At 40.4% G+C, this 17,220-nt stretch overlaps 1 long non-coding RNA gene across 2 annotated transcripts in view; it reads right to left on the bottom strand.

The window, feature by feature from the left end:
* LOC146785306 (uncharacterized) overlaps positions 1 to 17,220 on the bottom strand; it is a 166,064-nt gene that overhangs the window by 137,598 nt on the left and 11,246 nt on the right. For both annotated transcript variants that reach the window (XR_014970956.1, XR_014970955.1), the window contains exon 2: positions 12,757 to 12,899. This is a non-coding gene — a long non-coding RNA (uncharacterized LOC146785306). The remainder of the gene's footprint in view (positions 1 to 12,756; positions 12,900 to 17,220) is intronic.

Here is a 17,220-nt window from a genome sequence, read left to right as displayed (position 1 = left end):
ACAAAGCCAAAAATCGTCGAAGAAAACTGTTCAAAATTATCAAACTTCAATCTACTCAAAAACCCATCCCTACACAATGGGATCCTTCCGCTGCCAAACTGCAACATATTTGCCTCCTTCTTTCTTGAAAAGTCTAAAAATATTGAAAGTGATCTCCAAACGGCAATTGAGCTCCTCCCGATGATACCCTCTGAAAAGCCCAGTCCAGCATATGATCATTCAGCATCCAGACCTACATGGACTCTCCCTCAAAAAACAACTCGTCATGGGACTCTTTCAAAACCTTTGATGAAAATGCCATTCTTAATATCTTAACAACACTTAAACCGTCAAACCTCTTCTGCAACCCTCTACCAGCTAACATCTTCAATGAGATGGAAACCTCTTTAGTCCCTCTCTGGACTAAGATAGTGAATGCTTCACTAATTCAAGGGGCTTTACCAGACTGCCTAAAATCAGGGCAGGTAACCCCCATTCTAAAAAATAAGCTCCTTGAGAAATATGTACATACCCAGCTATGCACACAAATTGATCAGTTCCACCTTATTGACCAATTCCAATCCGGTTTCCATCAGGGTCACAGCATGGAAACAGTCCTTACCCGCATAGTTGATGACGTGCTTTAAATTATAGATCAGAACAAACTTTGCCTCCTAATCCTCCTAGACTTATCCTAACATGACAGCCTCCTTGAATTATTTGAACACAGAATGGAATTATCAGGGGATGTCCTAAATTGGTTTGCCTCATTTCTACACAACAGAACTCAAAGAATTAAGGTTAATCAATCCTTTTCCACTTCCAGTCCTGTCCCTTTAGGGGTCCCTCAGGGGTCAACCTTATTACCTACTCTCCTTAACCTGTTGATGGAGCCCCTAAACGAAATTCTGAAATTTTCCAATGTACAATACCACATGTATGCAGACGACACCCAACTATACCTTAAAATCTCCTCCCCTGAGGATATCCGTCTACTCAACACAACTCTGCAAAAAAAAAAAAAAAACACTGGCTAACCAGAAACCACCTTAAAATCAACTCGCTTAAAACCAAATTCCTCTTAATTGCCCCAATAAAAAGATCCCTCGACATCGAAGATTGGATGAAACACTTAACAGTCTTCAACTGCCTTCCACACATTATAGATTCCACAAGATCACTAGGAATTACACTTGACAAGAACACATCAGCTCAGCCACCATAGGAGCAAACTTTCAAATGAGCATTCTAAGAAAAATAAAGACCCTTCCTCCTCTTCGACAACCTTAAATCAGTGGTGCAAGTGCTAGTTATGCCCAGATTAGACTATGGGAGTGCTACCCTATGTGGTCTCCAAGATCCAAGTTGGCTCCACTAAGGACATCCTTTAACTCTGCTGCAAGGCTCATCGGTGAATCGAAAAGGTACAGCCACATCACACCAGATCTGAAGCCAGTAAACCGGCTCCCTTATGAGGCAAGGATTCAGATGAAAATTGCTTGCATAACCCACAAAGCCCTACACTTCAATACACCAAAGTACCTAGCTGACAAAGTGGAACTGTCCTGTGGTGGCAGATCATCTAGAAGCACCAGCACCTTACTGCTGAAACCTCAAACATTTTGAAAAAAGAAAACGTGCAACCGAGCCTTCTCCGGATTGGCCCCTGGAATCTGGAACTCCCTGCCCCCTGAATTCAGACTGATCCCTTCAATCACTTCATTCAAAAAAGAAGTCAAACTGCTTTTAATGAACAAATCTCTACCCTGAACCCACAAACTCATTCCCTGGATACTGATCTGACTCTGTTCTCCAACCAGGGCTTGCACGCTGGCTGAGTACTGTTTTATAACTCACTGTCCCTCTCCTGATTTGCCAATGGACATTGTCTGCGTTTATGTTTCTTTGTTACCTATTTTCTACTAAGTGCTCTGATACCCTTCTAGAGTCAAGTTCGCGCCATATAAAACTTTATAAATAAAATAAAAATGTGGACCAGTGTGGTGTAAGGGAGGCTATAGAGTATTGCCTCCTTCAAGGTGTAAAGGAGTAAGGGCCTGTTTTAGAGTTTGGTGAGAAGAGTAGTCCCATGCCTGTTCATGTAGTGTGATTCTGTTGTGTTCCTCCATGACAGAACCACTTATTCACAGGACAGTACAGGCGGGATATACCTTACTGCAGCACCAGAAAGACTATTTTCTGCAGGAGAGAGTGTTAGGTGCTAGCTGAACAAACAATGTCCTGTATTTCTCTGGTTGTGGGGCCAGAAGTCAATCCTCAGAGATACCAGATACAGGAAATACTGAATAGATTTGCATTTCACCATTTCACACTGCTCAAGATAGAGCACCAAAAGGAGCTTGGCTGAGTTATGTTTATTACTCCTCAATGGCACCAGTAACTACATTAACTATATCAGAAGTACGATGCAAAAGGATCCATCACCACCTGATTTTATATATTGATATCACCCACCCCACTCTCATGACCACATGAGCATGGCCATCACCAAAATCATCCCTTGCTTGGAGACCATTCTCCCACTGCTTTTAAGGTAGCAGTACCATTAATCGTGCACTATATACGTGTTCTTTTCATGCTTTCCTTCCTTTCCCACTTTTGCCTGCAGACAGTTGTATTCCTTGTGCAGTGTGTGCTACACCCTGTGGAGTGCATGCTTCAAAGCAAGGAAGGAACAACTCTGCTTTACCTGCATGCTGACTACCTGAATGTGAATGACAGAATACAGTCATATTTTGAAGTTCCTTGTGAGGATTTGGGTGTATTATATGATATGGCTAAGGGGCCTTATTTGTGTAATACGCTCACAAATACTGTCTTGGATCCAGTCAGGCTTATTTGTAAAACCTTAAGCTCAACCCTGGGTAGTAAGGCTTCGAGCAGCAAGGCTTGAACAGTGTAAACTAGTGTAAAGCATTTGACAGTACCAAACAACGAGGTAGGAAAGCCGCACAACATGAAATAAATCTTCCACCAATGTATAAAAATAGAGTATTGTTTTATACATTTTTAGGGTCTAAGATGGGCAAACTCCACGAGAGGGTTCTAGAAATACAGATTTTTAAATAAATATTAAATCCCAGTTCAAAAGCAAACAAGCAGCAATGGTAATTGTAAAGTTTGTAAACATATGAAAAGTTTGTAAGAGTTGAGTTTGACAACTCTTGCCCAGCTTGGGAGACCAAATCCAGCAGAGGGAAGGTCGGAGGAGGGGGGGGGGGGCAATAAGGAGTATTTGGAGAGTTACCTGGCCACCAATGCATTTTCCAGTCCAGTTCCAAACCTTACAGCATGACTGCCATGGACGTCAATGGAGTGGTTCTGAGGATGTAGATGCAGGAGATGAAGATGCTCAAGAATTCTCTGGATGCTGTGTGGTCAACAGGAGTGCCTTTGCGTTTATTCCTTTTCAGGCTAACACCTTAGTGGCTTCTTGCGAAGGGGAGGTAATACCTCTCCTTGTAGCAGGCTGCTATTGTTTTTAAGGCTGCGAGCTGTACACACTGCTCCCCAGGAGGCCAGAAAACTATCTGGAGGCCAGTGGCCATGTGAGGCCCCTGGACAAACTGGGTCACAGAGTGGCAACTTTCTAAAAGTTGCATTTCTGCAATAGATACATTAAATTTGACTTGTGCATCAAGTCAGGTTTAATACCACAATTAATGTGATACCTTGCAGTACCCATCTCAGTAATCTTATTCAGAAGTTAGCCAGGCTCAGTGGTCAGCCGGTAACTCTGTGTTAGCCAATGGGGCTACTAACTCTCCCACCGCAAAATGACAATTTGAAAGTGCTGCTGCCAGGACATTTTTATAAAATGGATGTCCTACTTAATAATATACAGCTCCCTGTCTTAGGGCTCACTAGGCTTCCCTTAGGGGAGTCTTACATATATTGTCAAGGGAAGTGGGGGCTTTGCCATTGGTTCCAATGCCAAAGACAAACTAGCAGTGTGATCACTGCCCTTCCAGTCTGTAGTGTTACAACAAACAAATGATGGACGGAATGCTGACAATGCATACATTCTCCCCCAGTCAAGAGATCTGGGTTAAATCCATTGTTCTTTTGCCCACTACACCACCCCAGTTTAGACATGCCATATGCAAATCAGTGTTGACCCTGTGCCTCATGGGAACAGTCCAGCCCGAACTGCCAAGCCATGTCTTCCCTGGTAGTGGGCAAAAGAACGATGGATTTAACCCAGATCTCTTGACTGGGGGAGAATGTCTGCATTGTCAGCATTCCGTCCATCATTTGTTTGTTGTAACGCTTTTCGCCCTAAGTGGGATGGGTATTCCCAGACGTGGGACCCGTGCTCACTACGCCACTGGAGTCAAGCTATCCTGGCTGATGACGGCTGATAGCCAGAAACCGGTCCTAGGATGCTTGATTCCGGTCCAGGGAAGACATGGCTTGGCAGTTCGGGCTGGACTGTTCCCATGAGGCACAGGGTCAAGACTGATTTGCATATGGCCATGTCTAAACTGGGGTGGTGTAGTGGGCAAAAGAACGATGGATTTAACCCAGATCTCTTGACTGGGGGAGAATGTCTGCATTGTCAGCATTCCGTCCATCATTTGTTTGTTGTAACGCTTCCAGTCTGTAGTGGCAGGCAAGAGTGGCAGGCTAGGGCCAATTTTGTGCTTTGTCACACACAGGGTGCCACAATCAGTGCTGCAGGCCTGGGTGGGCACTCTGCCTTACATGCCCAGAGTACCATATACTAGAGACTTATAAGTAAGCCAACTGGGGGTAACCAATTCGACATACACTTTGTAAGGGGCTTGAACACTGGCACTGAGGTTCTGTTAGCAGGCCTCAGTGCACTCTCAGTTGAAAACCAGTGACATGAGCCCCCAAAAATGAGGGGTGACCATGCAAAAAGAGGAATTTCCATACATTTATGTTGAGAAAATAATTCCAACTGCTCTTGCCACCCGGTGACCTGTTCAGTTACCCACATGTGTAACTGTAGAGCATAAGCATAAAAGCAGAGTAGTTTTTTCATTGCACACATTTGTGACAAGTCCTTATTCTTGTCACTGTAAAATGATGAGATGTTCTGCGCTGTATTGCAAACATACCTGCATGCTTGAGCTGAACATTGATGACAATGTTTCAAATACAGGTGCTGCCTCCACACTTTGCCAGCTTCAGCTCAGCTAGCGGTGGAGAAGGGCAAATACATGAGGGGACAAAGCAATCTTGAAAGAATCTCATGAAACTGAATGTTCATTTCTGGCACACATCCACTGGCCATTTGAGTCTCAACACAGCAGTTCTATTGAGCCTAAAGTGACCATGGATTGTATGTCAGAATATAGCGCATAAATATATTATGCAACAAAAATATTGTAGCTAGAATATCGACTACCAAGGTTTTGTGCAGGTAAGTACTTATAGATAAATATAGATAAATATATATTAATCAGTTGCCACTATGTATTATGAGTTTTCTTGTTTTTCTAATAAGTTTGGTGCCGTTCGACAAATCAAAGTTTTGTATTGATTTATCAAGCTTGCGCCAAAAAAATGGTGCTCCGAAATGGTAATTTCCCATGTTAATTCCCATAGGAAAATTGACTTTCCAAGATCGAAAAAACAGCTCAATAAAACTACACCAAATTTGGCAGAAAGTTGGAACTTTACTCCGAAAGTGTTATTTGGTGCAAATCTGTTCAGCTGTTATAAAGGAATTAGCTTTTCAAGACAGGCTTATGTTGGGCATGACGGGGTTCAAAAGTTAGATATATCTGCATGGTTAGCCCTGTAGGAGTCCCACAGTACCACAGATTAAAAAATAGGGCCGTATGATTGGCTCAGGGAGGTTGTACTGAAAAAGTTTGTGAAAAGGTTTGTAAAGTTGCCAGCTAGAGACACCCTCACCTTAGGCACTTGTGAAGGGACCCGGAGAGACTCCCAGAGATTCCTTGAAAAAAAACAAATTTGTGCCGCAGGTACCACTGTAGTTCTGCGAGTCCCAGGATGGCTCTCTCTTGAGATACTATAAAACTGCTGTGACAGCCACCGTTCAGACTTCACCCCTGTGGTGCCATGGTAACACGTAAGCTTCACCGAGGAAGTTTGCACAGTACCATAGTACCATGGGATTGAAGCTTGCAGTGGTACTGACATTTATTTCTTTATTTATAAAGTTTTATATAGTGCGAATGTGACCCACTAGGGTATCAGAGCGCTTTACAGTATACAGTATAAAACATAAGCAGATGATGTAGTATACAAGCATTTGAAATGTGTCAATAGGTACAAAAGAGAAATATAATATATAGATAACAAACATAGGTGACCCGGAATCAGCAGGACATTGTACAGTAAACGGTTATTGAGCATTAGGTGGTTGTGCTATTAAACATACATATAATATACTCCTTCGATTCACCATGGGTATGAAGTATATGGATAATATAGTAGATCCGAGGCCAACTAAGCTTTACGCTAAATACAGTTATTGAGCATTAAGTGGCTGTGGTAATAATCATACATATAATAATCTCATTCATTCCACCGGAGGTAGGCAATGATATGTGGCTCTTATAGGTTACTCGGTGTCAGCCTAGATTTAAGACTTAGGAAGTGAATTTGTTCATTAGTATTATTTTAATTTTTTTTTTTTATGCGGTAAAGGAAGAGATTCCACGCACCGCAGGAGGTAAGGAGTTCCAAATCTTTGGTGCAATCCATGAGAAAGCTCTGCAACCAGTTCTCTTTTCTTATGGAAGGATTGTGGTTTCAGAAGTAAAGTACTCGCACTACGAAGTTGTCTGCAACCTCCCGACCATACTAAAACAAAAAAAAAACAATAGGAGATTGTGGGTGCCTGGCTGAAGGACGTGTCCAGTGGTGGTTGGCTGCTCACGGTGGGATCGGAGGCCAGGCCCTGCAGCCAACCCTCTGCTGAACAAGGCCGAAGGCCATGCACAGCGGGAGGTTGGCTGCATGCAGGCTGTTGGTTGCAGAACCTGGCCAAAGGGCAGTCCTACAGCCAGCTCCCATCTGCGCACCACGAAGGCCGTGCGTGGTGATGGGGTAGGCCGTCCATAGGAGGGTATGTGCAGGCCACTTGCTGGGAGTTGGGCACATGGTCTGGCTGGAAATCAGGCTCTGAGGCCAAATTTCCACTGCATACAGCCAGAGGCCATGTGCAGGGAGTATTGGACACCCACAAGGAATTTGAAACACATCTCTCAAGAGGGTTGGGCATATGCTCAAACAAACTACAGTATTTCATTGAAAGAAAACAAAGGTTAAATCAACGTTGTAGTTGGGTAAGGTATTAAGATCTTAACATATGTAAAAACAATGGCAGACATTAACTGAAAGAAACAAAAGTTAAAATGACATTATAGTTAGGTAGGGAAATGAGATAATGAATGTTTTAAAACAAAAAAAAACTGAAATTCACAAATTAAGTTTAATGATCGTACTATAAATTGCACCCTATTATGCACTGCTTATGATCTCATATAATACATCACTCATGACTTGTTAAGTAACATCATTGATGACATCACCAATGGCATCATCTAGTGATTGTGACACTTCACTATGAGCTTTGTGGATTGTAAGAAAATCAACAAGCTACACCTGTACCCAGTTTTGTGTGACCAATCAAATTAACATTAGCTAGGACCTATGGACAACCCTACAGACCTGCATAGTTCAGCAAAATACACTTTACTCATTCCTGAGATGAGCAGAATGGCATCCTACCTTAAAGCCATTCCTACAACCACACTGTTAGCCAAGCCAAATCTAAGTAGGCCAGCTCTACATTCTAAATTAATAAACATTCACTTTACATATAACCTGTCTGCAGAACTATATAACAACTTTTTACATGGACACTTGTACAAACACCCACTGACCGCTAATTTATTATGAACACAAGCTTTAGCTTTTCTCATATTCGATTTCCATGCTATGCAGTCACACGAGTACAGACATCACTTGCTAGCGGTAGAACTTTCTTTTAAGAATCGCGCTACTTTGCTAGTAGTGAACTTTTATCATTCCTTTTCCAGGGGTCACGAGCTGGAACACTTGCTAGCCTTAGAAGAGTTTTTTGAAAATTATGAGGATGGTAAATCTTTACATTATGACTTAATAATTTTAGGGGATTTTAATATTCATTTGTGCACCCTAAACTGTATTATTGAACTGGACCAAGGGGAGTTTCCTTCTGCGCTAAATCATTTTGAACACACACCATCTGGCACTTTTTTGGAAAACACTCTTTTTTTTTAAAGTTTAAATTTTATTGAAGAATAGATTGCAGCATACAAGGAAGTAACATTATATAGGATAAATCACAGCTTAATGAATACTCTAAATTTTACAACAGACAAAAAACCTATGAGTGAAAGAAAAAGGGGCAAAGGAGGGAGAGAGGGGATAGGGAGAAGGAAAATCCTGTATGGGTAGAAGAAACCATTAGAGCCTGAAACTCTCTTGAATAAACAAGCAAACTAGTGAATATACTGTAATTATAAATACATAAAACACAATACTGAAAAATGAAAAGGAGCAATATCGAAATATGCACTTAGTACTGAGTTAAAGAGACAACATAAGATTTATGGAGGTTTTCTGACTTCATCTGGAGTATTAACTATAGTGGCGGAATTAGAAGCTATATCAGTTAGGTAAGAGGATAAAGGAAGCCATAAAAGATCCCTTTTAATAGATAAAGATATGGGAGAAACATTGCTTGTGTCCAGTCTATGATTAAAACAAACAGCATTCCACCAAGCATTGAAAGTGACTTTGTCGGCTTGCTTCCAATTGGAAGCTATTAAATGTAGGGCTATAGCTAATAGTAAGTCAATTAAAGAGGGATTGGGAGTTGGGTGTGACCAGGAAGGTGATAAGGAGCCTAAAAAGACGTTAGATAGGGAAAATGGAATGTGGGTATTGAAAATTTTTATTAATTTGGGACCAGACTAGAAACCAAAAACGGGACAAGGAGGGACATTCAAAGAGCATATGTTTTAAATCCGCTGAAGCCTTTTCGCATGTCCAACAGGCCGAAGAATATTCTGTAGAAAAAGAAGCTAATTTCAAAGGGGTTAGAAGGAGGCGTTTGTAAACAAAATAAAGAGTTTGAGAAGTATTCGCTGCCCTAGATGTCTTATGAATCTTTAACCATATTTTATCCCAACATGCGATAGGCCAACACTCCCCAAGATCCTTTTCCGAAGCCTTCCCCTTGACTCTATCAGAAGAGAAAAACAAAGTTCTATATAAAGAAGAAGCTGATGAATTAGAAGATAATAAAGGAAAAAGATTGGAACATTTGGAAGGGATATTGGGACTAGGCGGTAGGGAAAGAAGATATTGTAAGAGAGGAGGAATAAGAGAGTCATATTGAGATTTACATGAAGGGGGTAAGGAAAATTGTGATCAAAGCTCTGAGAAGGATAGCGGAGTATTATTTGATACCAATTGTGAAATCCAGAATAAACCGTTGAGTCTCCAAAATTTCCAATAGATAGTCCGACCCTTGACACGTAGTAGAAGATTATTCCAGATAGGTTGTTGGTCTAACGAAGAAAGAGAGGGATACGAGGATGGAAGTAATGGCATTAATATTTTACGTGAATGAGAAATAACTTGAGAGCGGAAAGAAGAAATAGTGTTAGTAAAAGTAAGAGATTCATGAAAGTTGAAAGGAGTCAGAAAGTGTTTTTCAATATTCAACCAAATAGGGGGATGAACATATTGATCTGGAGAAAGCCAATGAGAGGATTGTCTGAGAGAAAAGGCATAATGATAGGATTTAAAATCAGGGAATTTGAGACCACCAGAGTTTTTGTCAGCTTTAAGGGCGTTGAGAGCAATTCGAGGAGTCTTATTTTTCCAGAGGAATTTATTTAATAAAGAATCATTTTTTTTAAATAAAAACCAGGGATATGTTCCAGGATCATAGACAAAAGATAGAGAACTAACGGAGAAAGCATCATCTTGATAGAGTCCATACACCCCCACCATGAGAGGAAGAGTGGATGCCAACGATCAATAGATATAGATACATTTTTTGCAAGATTATCAAAATTTTCTTTCAAGGTTTCTGGGATAGTAGGAGAGAACCATAAACCTAAATATTTTATTTTAGAGGTTTTCCAGGAGAAGCCAGTGGAGACAAAATCCTGTTTTAAACAGAGAACATTTAATGGAAGAACCTCACATTTATCTGAATTAAGGCGGTATCCAGAAAGTTGAGAAAAAGTATCAACTTGGGAAACAAAGGCTGGAAGAGAAGTAGCCGGATTTGAGCAATAAAGAAGAATATCGTCAGCATATACCGACAATTTAACATGAGTAGAGGTCAATTTAAAACCAGTGATTCTATCGTCTAACCTAATTTTCGTTAGAAAAGGTTCTAACGCGATTATGAAAAGAAGAGGGGATAGAGGGCATCCTCTAAAAAGATGGAAGTAGTCAGAGGTTTTCCCATTAACAAAAATAGAGGCCTTAGGGCCAGAATATAATAAAGAAATAAGAGAAATCAAATTAGGAGGGAAACCAATCCATTGAAGAGAGTGAAACATAAAATCCCAACCGATTCTATCGAATGCCTTTTCCGCATCCAAAGCTATTGCGGCAATGGGATAGTCGAGAGAGGAGGCCTTACTTAAAATGTTAAAAAATACTCTGGAATTATCTGAAGACAAACGACCTTTGACAAATCCTGATTGCTCTGGGCCAATAAGGTTCGGGAGAATGGGATCAATACGAAGAGCAAGAATCTTAGCGAACACCTTATAATCTAAATTTACTAGGGAGATCGGACGATAATTTTTACAAAAAGCGGGATCCTTGTTCTCCTTGGGAATCAAACAAATCATAGCTTCTTGAAAAGACCCTGAAGAGGAACCATCCTTGACAAAAGACTAATAAAGCAATAAGAGATGCGGAAGTAATAGGGACGAGAAGTGAGCATAAAATTCGATAGAAAATCCATCAGGACCAGGTGCTTTACCTCTTTTCAGTACGGACACAGCGTGCTTAATCTCAGCTAAAGTAATGTCTGTTTCTAACAAGGAAAAATTAGTATCATGCGAAGGGGAGGAATTCACTGATTGGAAGAAAGAGGACAGTGCATCTGAAGTTGGCTGATGTTCTGGTGTATACAGATTTTTGTAAAAAGAAACAAATTCATTTAGAATGTCATTATCTCTAAACAACAAATCTCCTACATTGTTACGTATGGAGTCTATTTTAGTCCGTTCGCGACGGATTTTAAAATAATTTGCAAGCAATTTGCCCATTTTATTCTGACCTCCATAATAACGGGCACTACTTTTTAAGAGATAAGAGGATGCGGCTTTTGTAGAAGACTTATTAAAAGAGATTTTTGCTTCAATAAGATTCTTTAACGATGCTTCAGAATTAGAGCGATAATAACAATATTCAAGTTGCTTAATCGTGGCTAGTAACTGAATGTTTTTAGCTTCAAAAACTTTTTTCTTTCGTGAAACAAAATTTATGATAAATCCTCTCGCTGCAGCTTTAAAAGAATCCCAGATCATTACAGGAGATGCATCCGGAGTGGAATTAAAAGAAAAGAATTCAGAAGCAAAGGAAGTGAATTGGCTTGTGAAATTAGGGTCTGATAGTAACATGTTATTAAAACGCAATCTACCAACATTAGGGGAAAAGGGCAGCAAATCAAAATCTACAAAGACTGGAGCATGATCTGATATGAGGATAGAACCTATTTCAGCATGAGAAATATGTTGGGATAACGGTTTACTGAAAAAGAGATAATGTATCCTAGATTGTGAATGGTGAGGAGGAGAAAAGAAAGTGTACTCTTGTAAATCTGGGTTACAAAGTCTCCAACTGTCAATTAAAGCTTTACGACGTATGGCGGAAATGAATTGTGAGTGCATCTTGAATTAGAAAATTTTACAGTAGAGCGTCTATCTTATATGGGGTCTACAACCTGATTACAGTCACCTCCAAAGATAACATAGTCATCATCTAACAGAAGAAGTTTGTCAGAAATCTGAGTCCAAAACGTATTGTCCACATTAACAGGTGCGTAAACATTAAATAATACTAAGGGTATTTGATCAATAAGTAATTTAACAATTACCCAGCGACCATCTGGGTCGTTTTCCTGAGATATAACTGAAAACTGATGTTTCTTATGACATAGAATCGATGCACCATTTTTCTTTCCTAGGGCCGGGGAAGAAAAAACATGACCCACCCAACATCTTTTTAGCTTAGCTGCTTCAGCATCTGATAAGTGAGTTTCTTGTATTAGAGCAATATCCGTATTCAATCTAGATAAATGGGTTTACACGCATTGTCTTTTGATAGGGTTATTAACTCCTTTAACGTTCCAGGTTACAACTCTAAAGGCAAACCATTAAAAAGAACATGCACAAGTATAATGAAAACATTTGAAAAATATCTAGCAAAGAAAATATGAGCAATCAATATGCAAACAATATAAGAGTTCAGATTCTTATTACCTAATAGACAAAAAACAGGGAAAGAAGGATTGCGAATTATATTCTGGATAAGGGAGAGAAACAGGATATGTATAAAAGGAGAGATGACAAAAGGAATATAGTTTAGAGTAGAAACTGAGATACCGTAAAAGAAAAAGGGGAGAAAGAAGGAAAAGGAGAAGAGAGAAAATGTCTGAGGGAGAAGAAAACAGCGAACAAAGAAGTGATTAAATATTAACAATTGACAGAGAAAAAAGACAACAAAAAGACATACCACAAGAAAACAATGAGACTAAGGATGGTGGAACCACATGAGGAAATCAGCACACCAAACCGAAGACTCCACAGGAATGCGCAGGGGGAGAACGACCTCCAAGTGAGTATGAAGAACACACGTCAAGGGTCACAAAACCGCGCCTAAAACAATACAAAAATAGATAATATTAAGAACTAAAATCACAACAGAAGACAAGCAAATATAAAGCACAAAATATATATTACAAAAGACCAAGTACGGAATACAAAATACTAAATACAAAATACAAAAGGGAGAGTAAAACAGAAACGACATCAGCACGGAATATCATTCCAATATATAAAAAGCACTTTATGCTCAGTAGTTAAACTCGAGGGATATCCATCAGTTTATTTGTACAAGAGTCCAAGAATTGTTGAAGCACAGCTGAGTCGTCATAATTCGTCGTCTTATTGTTATAAGTCACTTTAAACAAACATGGATGAAACAGACCATAACGAGCATTCAAAGAACGAAGAGCAGGTCTCATCTCCAAAAACTTCTTTCGGTGGTCTGCAATAATTTTGGCGTAGTCCTGAGCAAAGAAAAGGGTAGAGCCATGCCAAGTAATTTTCCCTTTCTGCTTAGCAGCCTTAAGAACTTTGAGTAAATCTGTATATACTAAAAAATACAGAATAACGCCCCTGGGTTTTGATACAGAGGAAGAAGAAGCACTAGATGAACGAGAAATTGGACCCAGGCGGTGCGCTCGTTGGATGTTCAAAGCTGGAGAGCTTGGGAGACCAAGCAGCGTAGGTAAAAACTTTTGGAAAAAGGATACGGAGTTTGATCCTTCAAGACCTTCTGTAAGACCGTAAATGCATAAATTATTACGCTTGCTTCGATTTTCAAAATTTTCCACTTGTAGCTTGAGGTTCTGAATTTCTCTGTGCATACTAGCAACTTGGTCAGTGAAAACTTGAACTGATGCAATTGTCTTTTCAAGACGCTCAACCTTTTGTTCAGTATGCGACCAGTTGTCTTCAAGACATTGAAGTCAGGCGTTCGTTTCTGCCATCTAGGGTTTGAGTGAACAGATTTCCTCTAATAAAAGCTCCATAGAGATGGAGGATGATGTATTTGTAGGAGAGGGAGGATTCGCTTTCACTCGTTTCCTAGATGTAGAAGCAGAAGAAGAAGGTAATTTAGCTGAAATTTTTTAGCCTGGACGCGAAATATGAGGAGAGGAGCATTTTGCGGCAATAGAGTCATTGGGTGAATCTTCCAAATTCTCCTGCAAGACACTAAAGGGGTTAGCATCGTCCAAAGGCACGTTGGCAACATTAACCTGCTGAGAGGAACTCCGGTTACCGCGCGGCATTGCCATTGAGAAAATGAGCTTTAAATATGAAAATGAAATAACAATTCAAGAAGTAAGTCGGATACTTGACAAACGTGAAGTGCAAATGCTGCAGTAAAAATTCCCAAGAGCTACTGTTCCGAAACAACAGTCCACGAAAAAGAATGCCACAAAGGGTGAGCGACGTGGCAAAACTGGATGTAATAGTACCTTATCCGTCGTTTCTACAAAACAGGGCTAAAAATACTTTTCCCCTCAAATAGATAAGCAAAATAAGCAACTTGCAGAAATTTGAAGACCAAGGAAATCTACTTTGTAGCGTAGAAAAATAATGAGGAGAAGGCTAGTGAGGAGATTCCCCCATCAAAAATGGCAGTTAGACGAACTTACAGCTGAAAATAGAGCAAAGTCAGTCAGAAAAAGAGGTTTCGATTACTTAAAAATCAACAATGAAGGCAAATATTCCAACATAAAGGCGCTTGACAAATCCATGTCGTCATGAAGCTGAATGGAAAATATGCAGCGTTCACTGAGAGGAGAGTATGCAGCGTTCACTGGGGGAGGCAGAGAGCACAAAATGGCGGCCGCACCTCAAGCGCGAACCGCCGAAAGTGCAACGGCGAAAAAAGGACTATTGCGCTCACCCCAGTGAAGCATGAAGACAGCAGATGAAGCAGCAGGCATTCCGCTGATGATTTATGCGGATTTGAGGCACCGCTAGTCGCTAAGAGCACTTGGAGAACTCCCGTCGCGGCTACGTTCCCACGGAGCTCTCCGGAGCAGCGGCCATTTCCTTCGGCGCCGAAACCACGCCCCCGGAAAACACTCTTTTTTTGTGTTGAAATTTTTTATTGAATTTTTATAAAACAAGTACATCAAAGCATAGACAACTGAAAATGAAGAGAAAATAGATCCATGTTGAAAGAAACAATGCTGAAATATACATATGAATAAATATGATATAAATAAGATATAAATATGCATTTAAATAGATAAATACTAATTGAAGTAATAATGAAGTCAAGGCATAGGATGATACATCATAAAGACATAACCTATAAGGAAAAGGGAAAAAGCTTAGACAATGGAAATGCGGGAAATATAGATAGAAAGAACAAAGAGAAAGTAACTAGATAAAGACAGAAGAACACTACAATGAATAAAGCAGAGGATACAGAAGGCAAAGAAAAGAAAAGAAATAAACAAAGGACAAGAGAGGATAAAAGCTGGTTAATATGTTTGGGTAGAAGTAGAAGCAGGGGAACTAGCTGTATTTGATTTAAGAAATGGAGACCAAATTCGGAGAAAGGTGTCAGCTTGATCCTGAAGGTTATAGATAGTGCGTTCATGTGAGGCAGTCTGAATCATCGCTACCAACCAATCTTCCTGAGAGGGAGGCAAAGATGATTTCCAATGACGCAGAATACATATTTTAGCAGTAGCAAGTGAGGTATGAAAAAGACGAAGTTGTGGTTTCGAGAGCTTTGGGGAGTGGCGTAAGTCATGCAGGAGAATGTTAGTTGGTGTAAGTGGCAATTTTAGGGGCATAGTGGAATTCAAAGTAGTACCAATGTAAGCCCAATAGGATTGGATACTAGGGCATTCACAAATGATATGAGTAATATCGCAACCTGGATTGGTACATCTCCAGCAGTTAGAATGGGAAAGACCAGCTTTGTGCAATTTGACTGGAGACCAATGCCAATCGTGTAGTATTTTGAAGAGACAAAATTTGAGCCTTGATTCACGAGCTCCCTTGTTCAAATTCTCCAGAATCAAATCCCATTCGGTGTCGGAAATGGAAATTGAGAGGCGAGCTTGCCATTTACGCTGAAGGTCGTGTGAAAGAGATTTAGAGAAAAGATGGGACGATAAAATTTTGTATATACCGGAGGTAACACCTTTAAATTTCCCCCAAACGTGCAAATAGGATAAAATAGGGGAGTCTTGTAGTAGCCATGGCGGTGATCCCATATGGGTCTTCAGACATTGCTGGAGCTGAAGGTATTTAGAAGAATGATGTAGGGGAAGATCAAATACTACCCTTAGCTGAGAGAATGGCTTAAAATCCCCACCATGTAGAAGCTGATCCGGATAGAGGATACCTGCAGCACGCCAATCAGGCCAGGATAACATACGACCATTGATACGAATGCCCGAATTATTCCATAGGGGGGCCTTAATGTGAATTCTTGGATTCGAACCTAGCAACCTATGACTTCTCTGCCAGGATTTATGCATGGCAGATAATATCGGATTTTTCGGGTCAAGACGACTAGTGCCACTACCATACAAAGGGGTGAGATTCGATTCCGAAGATAGAAGATGTCGTTCTATTTGGACCCATTGTGGCAAGTCTTTAATACCGGGTAAAAAATATGAGAGTTGGGAAATATGTAACGCCAAAGAGTAGTGTTCAATGGATGGAAGACCAATGCCGCCTGATAACTGATGAGCCTTCAACTTGGTTATGGCAAGACGCGGCTTAGCAGTACCCCAAATGAAGGTTTTAATCTGGGCGTCTACTGACCGGAGTAAGGATAAGGGAATCTGTAGGGGAAGCATGCCCAGAATGTAAATGAATCTCGGAAGAGTAACCATTTTAACAGCCTGAGCCCTACCCCAGAGAGAAAGACCCAAAGCCTTCCATTTATCAAAATCCCGACGCATTTGGGAGATAAGAGGAGACAAGTTATCTGTAACCATATCTTGTAACCCTTTATTAACTAGGACACCCAAGTATTTGAGGCGTGAGGACTGCCAATGAAAAGGAAAACCAAAGATGGCTGCTTTTGTGGTACCGTTAGAAATAGGTAAAGCCTCACTTTTGTCCCAATTAATCTTATAACCTGAAAAGGAAGAGAAATCGTTAATAATTTGAAGAAGAGAGGGGATCGACCGAGGAAGATGAGTAAGAGTGAGTAAAATATCATCAGCGTACAGGTATATTTTGGAATGTCCAATAGGGAGGGGAATACCAGAAACTTCATCAGATTGACGGATGGTAGCAGCTAAAGGTTCCATAGCCAAAAGAAACAGAAGGGGGGATAGTGGACAACCTTGGCGTGTCCCTCTCTTAATTGTAAAGGAATCAGATAGAAATCCACCACAATTCACTTGAGCAGAAGGATGGTTGTAAAGTA

The sequence above is a fragment of the Triturus cristatus genome, chromosome 11 (assembly GCF_964204655.1).
Source record: "Triturus cristatus chromosome 11, aTriCri1.1, whole genome shotgun sequence".
NCBI classification, from domain to species: Eukaryota; Metazoa; Chordata; class Amphibia; order Caudata; family Salamandridae; genus Triturus; species Triturus cristatus.
This window is presented reverse-complemented; position numbering and strand designations above follow the sequence as displayed.